This window comes from Crassostrea angulata, chromosome 8, assembly GCF_025612915.1.
Source record: "Crassostrea angulata isolate pt1a10 chromosome 8, ASM2561291v2, whole genome shotgun sequence".
NCBI classification, from domain to species: domain Eukaryota; kingdom Metazoa; phylum Mollusca; class Bivalvia; order Ostreida; family Ostreidae; genus Magallana; species Magallana angulata.
Window position 1 is genome coordinate 26647223 of NC_069118.1, and position 9739 is coordinate 26656961.

Genomic DNA, 9739 nt, shown 5'->3' on the forward strand with positions numbered 1-9739 from the left:
CCATTCTGAAACGAAATACAAATCAATTATATTTTATGAAACTTTCTTTGAGGTTCTACCTATAGAACTATTTTGATAAAAAAGTACACAGAAAAACCAATAATATTTTCGATGCAGAATGAATATTTTCTATCATCAACATCGTTAAAGGGACTGTAAATAAAAACAAGAGGACCATTTGCCACATCGCGCACCTGAACAACAGTAAATGTTATCATTTTATTTTAGTGTTTACATGTAAATATTTCAAAGTTAAACATTGGATCCACTTTGAGGCCCCAGTTTAAGTCTAGGATCACACTTTTTTATTTACCCTTCTTAAGAATGCATGCAAACTAATTGTAGCATTGTATTTCTTGAGATTAAGACTTTTTGTTATATATTTATATGTAAAACTTTCAACCCCTCTTGGGGCCCTAAGTATTAACACAGGATTTACAATTTCAACAGATTAGAATCTACATTATTTGAGGATGATTGCATATTGATCTCCAAAATTGTAGCTTTGTGGATCTTTATAAGAAGATTTTCAAACATTTTCCCTATATTTTTCCTAGTATGTTGAATTTTGAAACACTCTATACATGTATGAATGATTGCATAGTAATCTCTCAAATTGTAGCTTGCAGTTCTAAAGAAGATGAGTTTTAAACATTCCCCTATATATCTTTATATTAAACTTTGAACATATATAGGGGCCCGTCTTTTAGTTAGAAGGGGGGGGGGGGTAACGATCTTAACAATTTATAATCTACATTCTTTGAGGATGCTTGCACAGTAATATCACAACTGTAGCATTGTAGTTCTTGAGAAGAAGATTGTTTAAAACATATTCTCTATTTATTTCTATGTCAAACATTAAACCCCTCTTGGATCCCCTGTATTAGTCTAGGGGTCACTACTTTCTTAATTTAGAATCTACATAATATGGGGATGCTAGCTCAGTTTTGTCACAAATAGTAGCATTGTTTTTGTTGAAAAGAAAAAATTTACATATTTTCCCTATATATTTCTATGTTAGACTATTAACCCCTCTTGGGACCCCAGTATGATTCAGGGGGTCGCGAATTTAACAATTAGAATCAACATTATATAAGAATGTTTGCATAGTAATCTCACAAAGTGTAGCGTAGCATTGTACTTCTTGAGAAGAAACATTTTAAACATTTTACCAGCATATTTCTATGTTAAAAACCGAGTTTTAATCCGGGGTCAATATTTTCACACTTTGGAATCCAAGCATTGGTGTAAATATGGGCATTTCTGAGGTATCGAGGTCTATAAAATATAAGACATAATTTTTTTCAATGATGATTAATTACAATAGCTTTGTTTAATAGGGTGTACCGTGGCTAAAAGTGTTGGTAAACACAATAAAAAATCATGTTCTAAACTATCATTTTCAAGGAAATATGAAGTAAGGAACAAATTTCGGAGTTTTGTCCATTTTTACCAAAAAAAATATATCTACAATGCCTACAGTCTCTCCAAACATGGAATAAATCAAGCTCTTGATCTCCCCTTTAAAATGATCTCAAATTGAATATAGGTATTGGAATTACATTTTCCATGAATTAACATAGAATCTCAATAAATTGCTTCGTTTAATTAATTCAATTGTTAATTAATTATTGCATGCAAAAGAAGTTCCTCTGCTATTGGGTTTTTTTTTTTTTTTTGTTTTTTTAAGGTCTTTCGTTTCCAACGGAAGACCTTTCTATTATTGTGCGGGAAAGATAATTTTTCTTTTTTTTTTTTTTCTTCCTAGACGCGAACTTTGAGGCTTCATATCTTGCTTATTTCTGAACGGTTTTTGCTCAAATTTTCAGGGCTAATGTACTTTACAAAACACTATCTTAAGCAATTCATAAAATTTAGAATTCCCTTTCCGTTAAAGAGTTATTCCCCTTTTAAAATTTTTTAGGGCCTTTTGTTTCCAGACAAAGGCTCCGAGACTATGATAGCAGGGAATGGGAATCTAACGAATTTGAATAACAGAGACATTGTAGTTGTGCACATCTGTTTTTGTTTTTAGATTACGTTTTTTATTTAGGAAAAGGTAGGGGGTCAAAAAACAGGATTCAAAAAAGTGCGAAAATTTAGACATATTTTCCTTTATATCTTTTAAACGAAAAATATTTTGTTAAGACATGTAGAATAAAAGTTGTGCAAAATATAGAGGGCTTTCATTTGACACCAATGAAAAAGGGCTGGCCCCTTAAATTAAGGGCTAATGGCCCCTAAAAAAGTTTGCTTAATAACTCAAAAACGGTTAGGATTTTGATATGGCTGTCGCTGGAAAAGTTGTTTGTTGGGATCTCATAAAGGTCGCTACAATGTTATTTTGTATGTGATTTGTGTAGTATGAGTGTAAAAAGCTTTACATGTTAACATGTACCTGTTTTCATTTGACAAGTTAACGAAAGTCTTTGCGCGTACAACTGGCATAAAGTCACCGCAGAAAGTATGCTGGTTTATACAAACGGCATTAATTCATAAGAATTGGTTTTTTTAGAATATACGTGCTTTTTTTAGGAGTTTAAGTCATTGTTGTTAAGTTCTTATAATGCTCAACCCTTAAAAACGGGATTTGGAAAACAAATCATTGTTTTTCTTTTCTAGTAAACCACAAAATATGGAATTTCAAAAAATCTATGCATTACATTTTAGTTATTAACTCCATACATTTAAAATCTACCTTGAATCAGAGCTGGTGTGTACCATTACGTAAGCTCTCCCTCGCCCGCGGCCGAGAAAATCGGTCACCATGGTCGCGGCTGGACTACCTAGCGGTCAGGGGTTATCTAATACACGAGAGTTGCGTCTCTCATATATGATTTTATTGATCCGCAAACCCAAGAATGGTTTTCGTTTTGATTACACATGTTTTTTTATGGATTAAACGATTGGGTGTCAATTAAGAAATCGTTCAGTTAATTAATAAAAGCAATGTCATTCTCAATCTAAAGCAATAATAGATATAGATAAATTGTGGGTTTTAAGTTTAAAATAAATAACTTCTATTTGATAGAGTAAGGTCATTATACTGCAATTTTCAAGGCTTACTGGGTTCTGAGCTGTGTGGGTCTGTGCGTTGTACCTTTACGTAATCTATCGTTCGCCCACGGCCGAGGATCTCAGCCACGGCTGCACTACATAGCGGTTATTTATACACAAGATTCGCACACCGAGACGCACACTTCCATGCATATGAACGTGTTTGAGTTAATATAGTCGTAAATACCAGAACTGTTTTAATTTTATGTTATAAAAGTTTGTCCATTTTGTATTTATTTAATTAAATTTGAGTGTAAATGAATATTAATGAACGATATTAACCCAAATCGGAAACATCGTCAGACATAAATTAATGGTTGGTTTGTTTATATAAAATATTTTATAAACTGTACAAATAATGTTTTAAATCAACAACAACACCCCCCCCCCCTAAATATTAAACATTTAAATGATGATCATCCATCGCCCATGGCTGAGGAGATCCGGCACGATTGGACAAGTGATCCGCGGTCGGTTCGTGATCTTGTACCTTATCACGCGTTCATGTTTCATATTTTGGCATTTTGCACGGACACAACTATATTTTATTATGTTTTCAACTATTATTTTGGTTTAAGATGAAAAGATAAATTTATTTTACTTGTACAGTTGATTAAGCATTGGTGTATACGATAGCGTACAAGGTAGTTTAAAAATCAAATCAAATTATAATCAAAGTTCCATGTTACATGTTTGCGGTAGGTGCTAGCACGATAAAAGAATGTCCTGAGTTGAGGCATTCGATGATTATTTAAAAGAATATTCACATGAGTTTTAAACAACTTTAGATTAGATTCTGTCGGTCACATATTAATCACTTCTGTAGTTTTTCTACATGTTCGTTTCATTATGGAAGCGAACTCATTGCTGCCCCCCCCCCCCCGCCCCCCTTCTCCCGCCCCGCTGACAGGAGCTCGCGCTGTATTTTTTTTGGGGGGGGGGCGAAACGATATCAAGATCTGTCGAAAATCATTTTTGGTGGCTTCTTCTTATGTGTAACATTTTGTTTCACTTTCCCACCCGTGTGTTTATTCGGTCAGTCTGTGTTAATTCAATCGCCACGTGCGACCGAGAATCTTGTGTCGCTTCAGCGCACACAGCTCAGAACATATATAGCCCCGGGTCATCAATTGTTATGTAATTGAGTAACAGTTGGAATGGTGCTTTTACTACATAAAATATGAATGAAAAAATCATCCAGAAAAAATGTTACCGTAACTCAATAGTCAATACCAAAAATAAAAATCCGTATGATTACAAACTGAAATCGGTTTTTCAGTATTCGGCGGGATTTGATTTTTTCTTCTAACATTAGTATTTTTATTGGTTTCAGAGAATACGATGTAAAAATACAAACAGGAAATAAATCTGATATTATTTACATTGATAATGTTGAAAAATATTTAAAATTAAATTAGTCACGTTCGTTAGAAAACATTGTTATACAAACATCCGATAATTTTTTTCCTATGTCGTATCATTCGCGTAAATAAATATGTTCTGTACATATCCATGTACCTCAGAAAAAATTCAAATGATTAAACAAAAAAGAAAGTTGTAATTACTATTTCGGATTTTTTTCAAAGTAATTTAACATTGTATTGAAAAGAACAAGAAATAAGAATGATATAAATTTTTGACTCAATCTTCGTATATATTACCGGCGCTCCTTACATGTATAACGGCGTTCAGTGTATATAGATTATCATGATCTATTTGAATTAAGTTCCATTCGTAAAGATTCCCTTAATAATTTATTGCATGACTGTGTACATTGTAGGCAAATCCCTGTGCGTTAATTACGTCTTGTTTTCCGTTAACAGTGGTTTAAGTAATTAAAATAATTACTTGTAAAAATATCTATAATCGGGATTCCAAAGAACTTACTTCCCGCAATTCATAGAAATGATCAGTATGTTTTCTTTCTATGTTTACATTTAATTTTGTTCAAATAATTAATAAATTTTTTATCATTTAAATTGTGTGCTTCATCAGATACTGATTCCAATTACCTTGAAGTCATTATTTTTTCCATTGGCTATTGACAAAAAAAGAGACGCTTGACCATCCAATGAAAACAAATACACCGAGTTTGATTGACAGGTTCAGCCAGGTGCAGGTCTCACCCGATGTCCGAGGTTATGTGTGCCGCGAGTGGTCTCAATAAGAGTTATCGATGTAAATAAATTAAAAAAAGATATATGCTTATCAAAACATGCTCGTGTAAGTTAAAGTTGATTAAGGCTTGTTCCAACAGAAATCATGTTTTGCTAACTGTATTTAATATTTTTTATGTATAGCGAATTTTAATATTGTACAGTCATTTTACCGGTAACGAATCAGTATGCGGTTTCTCGTGCATGCAACTATTATTATCAAAATTCCAAATGTTTTTATTTTTTGTTTAAATCGCGTTTCTTTGTCCTTCTAAACTGTATCAAACTTCCGAAAATATAAAGGATGAATTACGGAGACAGTAATTTCAACACCCCCTCCAGTTTCCTAGCTTCGAATTCGTTTCCCAGTATCGAATTAAGCGCCCTTTATCACTTCTGACCGAATATTTTGAGGCGAATTAATTTCAAAAATATTCTAGAGGTACATGTTAATGGACTTATAAATGAACAAGGAAAAACGATTGTGGGAATATGTCATTTAAACAAATTATATGATCGTTATTTTTATCATACCGTTTTCCGGTCAAATTGAAACTGGACTTGAACAGTTTTCATTTCCGTTACTTTATAATATTGAATTTTCATAAAAACACTTTATAATAGTAATTGATGTTAAGTAGTTGCCATTTTCCTTTGTTTTTCCCGTATATCTATCAATTTTTGCAGCCAAATAATACTACTGTCGCAATGAACCGTAACTAGGAAAACTACACGTGGTTCTATTTGAAGTCGTAATTTCATTCAAAGCTCCATTATTATTTGATATGATGTATTATCTTTTTAAATGAATTATATTTACTAATTATTCACTAAATAGGGATCAATAACAAACTTATTTTCATAGTTAGGCTTAATTGTTTTCACACTTTCGTTTTTTCTGCTTTGAACATCCGGTAGCTCATATCTGGGGCACATTTTTAATTTGTAAACAATTCGGTAAATAATCGTGCAAATGGCAAACAACTTCACGTACTGATATGATATTTATTTCTGTGTTATAATCACCTAGCTAAAATTTTTTAAAACCTCAACTTTGTCTTCCACCAATAATTTTTCTAAAAATTATTCGATACTGGCAAATATTCGTTACCGGTAAAACTGTACCAGTACTGAAACATCGTATAAAAACGTTATATATACATGTACTCTGTAACTAGTCGTCTTTTAATACATATACCTTTCTTTTGTTTGTTAAAAATAAATTCAATTTTGTTAAAAGATAAGTATATCATTTCTTCTAGATTTTTTTTTTCATGAAAATACCTACAAGAGAGTTTTGCCAATCACAAACAGTTTAAAGTACATGTAATGTAAAACACGGGCTCCATTTTGAAACAAATTGTCAGAGAGTTCGGAATGAAATCTGATAAACGTTTCACATGGTTCTCGCACGCTTTGCTCGAAATGATTTAAACGCATTGTCCGAAATTCTGCACGCTTTGTCCGAAACGCTAAACGGTTTACACGAAACGCTTCACGATTCACACGAAACGCTAAACGGTTATTACGAAACGTTTTTCGCACGTAAGTCGCACGCTTTTTTGTTGTTGTATAGTAGTACGTTTCAGGGTCTGTAAACTTTGTCAGCACGCAACAATTCTAAATTGCACATTGTCTTCAAAAATTTACAAATATTTAAATAAAGAAGTTATCTTAGAGAAAAGGTTACGTGTTTTGTAAACGGGTTCGGTTTAAAAAAAAAAACACAATTCCTGACATGACACATGAGTACATACTGTTTATTACAATGCTTGCTACCCTCTGAAAATTTAACTCGCCATTAAATATCTCATTTTTTAAATAATGTTTGTCACGATTACATAAACTGTGTGCGACAAATAGTTTTCCTAAAACATTTTCTTATTTTCTTTTTCAAAACACGTTTTATATGCAGGCTTTCAATCACAACACGTTTTTATAACAAAAGCAGAACTGAAAGTTTAGTAATTATAATCGTTTGACACCATATCACATATATTTTCAACTCGCAGGAACAACGGAAGACCTACTCGTGGCTTTGCCACGAGCTCTGCTCTAGTTTTTTTAGATTATTTACAATGATAGAAATACCGACATTTGAAACACAAATGCACACCGTGTGATGTATGCAAAAGCAAAAAAATCATAAATGTTGATTCAAACCCAATCTTTTTTTGATAAGTGTACATGGTCAGCTGATTTTCAAAAGTGTCTGTGAAATTTTATTTGGCAAATAAAAAGCTTCAAACTTCAAGTTTTCTTACCTCAGTACCGCATAAATTGCATTTTATATAGGTGCTACATTTTAAGCTGATAACTTTCCAACCTTACAAAAACCATTTGGTAAGTCACGGTTTTAAAATAAGATTAAAAGATGATCAAAAAGTATAAAAGTTAATTTCCCATCCATAAAAATAAGATAGAATTTACATGTAGTTCTGTAATAAACATTTGATCTTTTGATAGCTATTTTTAATGCAAGACCATTTCCAAGTTTTCCCAGAATTTAAATACATACATAGAAAACAAGAGGCCCACAGGCCGTGATGGTCCCCTGGGTAACGTATCCCATACAATGTCGCAAATTCAAACATTTTCGCGAGTAAATCACATAAAAGTGAATTGCAACAAGCTGGAACTCGCCCAACGTATACTGAAGGCTATAAAAGATCGTTCGACGCCCAGTAAAATGCCCCAACGTCAATCGGGCCATTCTTCAGACGTGCCTGTACATATGTACCAAATATAAAGGACCTACGCATAAATATATTCAACCACACCTTGATAATTTCATTCTGACACAATTACATGGCAATACAAAGTGTGTATCCCCACAGGTGAGACATGTGCAGCAAAGAACCCTAAACTGTTTCAAGAGTTCTAGAGGTTATGCAAAGGATTAATTGTAGAGATACTGATGAGTAAGAGAAAAATATGGGAAGTGTTAAGCTTTAAGTTGGTTAATCAAAAATTAAAGACACAATATGTTTATACAAATGTACATCATACTGATGCATAAATGAATAAACATGTATCATACACCAGGTAAATGAGTACATGCATTTGTTAAAAATACACATGTGATATTGTTCATATAAAAGTGAGATTTAAAAAATAAAATTAAAGTTAAATAATTTATCTAAGTTTTGTAGAAAATGTATCATGTTCAAAAAGTAAGTACAAGTAATTTATTCAGACACCAGGGGTGGTAGAAGGTTGGTATTAGCAGCACAAAAAGAATATTTGGTCAGCAAAGTCACTTATTGCTAAACGCAAAATACCCTGTAAAATTAAAAAAAAAAAATATTTGTTCCAGCTTGCGTTCTACATCAATTCTTGCAGAAGCTATTCTACGGGTAGCTTCTATTTCACTCCTACTAAACTAAAGTTCTGATTTAAAAAGCGGACAATAAAGGTAAACACCTTTACGTTTCAAATAATTAGCAATATAAATAAACCCTTATGTTAACCATGACTTCATTTCCTCCCCTACGTAGTTGAATCAAATCGCAGTTTCTAGTAATTTCAACATCAGAAGCTGATCCTGGCCAAAGTTTTAGAATAAAAACTACAACTCCTGTCATTCTAACTCCATACAATGCTTTGAATGTATTGTGTGATATGTAATTATAAAAAAGGCAGGGACTTTTTTTGTAAAGAAGATGGACTTTTGATGAAAATCTCAGTGCAGTCTAAAACTACACGTGTGTCTGAACAAATTGTAAAACATTTAGGAACATGTAGCTTCAAAGCTTCAACCTCCTGCAAAAAAAGGAATGCATGCACTCTAACATAAAAACTATCCCGGAATCGAAAATATTTGACACAGCACTTGACAGTTTTAAACGGAATTCAAGATCTTTCAACAGTAATTCTGATCTAAGTCACATCACTAACAAAATTTTATATATATACCCTTTCCAGTTTTCTTTTACGACCTAATCTAATGTTATTCATTGTTCCCAAAACCTCTGTTGACAACTTTTCAGCTCCTTGTTCCATTAACGAATGAAATAGTGCGAAAAAAGTGTTACTGTCAGTCATTCCTGTGTACAACATCATCAATTCATTAAAATGTTTTATAGACTCAATTGTAATCTCCGGAAAGTTGGTATTTATCAGAAAAATGCACTCAAGTTATTCGGATGAACTGATATGGCAGAACTTATAAATTATTTAATTAGATTAGCATGGAGGCAATATGATCTCCCTCCCCCTGTATCTACCGTTAGGAAATATTAAACCTAAAAGCAGTAAATAAAGAATATGTAAAAATATATAGTTAATATTTATGGGGTCATTTTTCTACAACTCATACATAGAAACATAACATCAAGGAAAAACTCTCTGAACAGTATTCCAAGTATTCTACAACAATGTGGGTCATTTCATTACGTCCAGGCAATATTCTACGGAGGTCACTTTTCGTCGTTTCACCGCCGTAAATTCAGGACTAATGCAAATATTTTGGATTTTTAAAAGGGCGTATCTTTACGCTGGATTAAAGTAATGCCAACATTTCACGT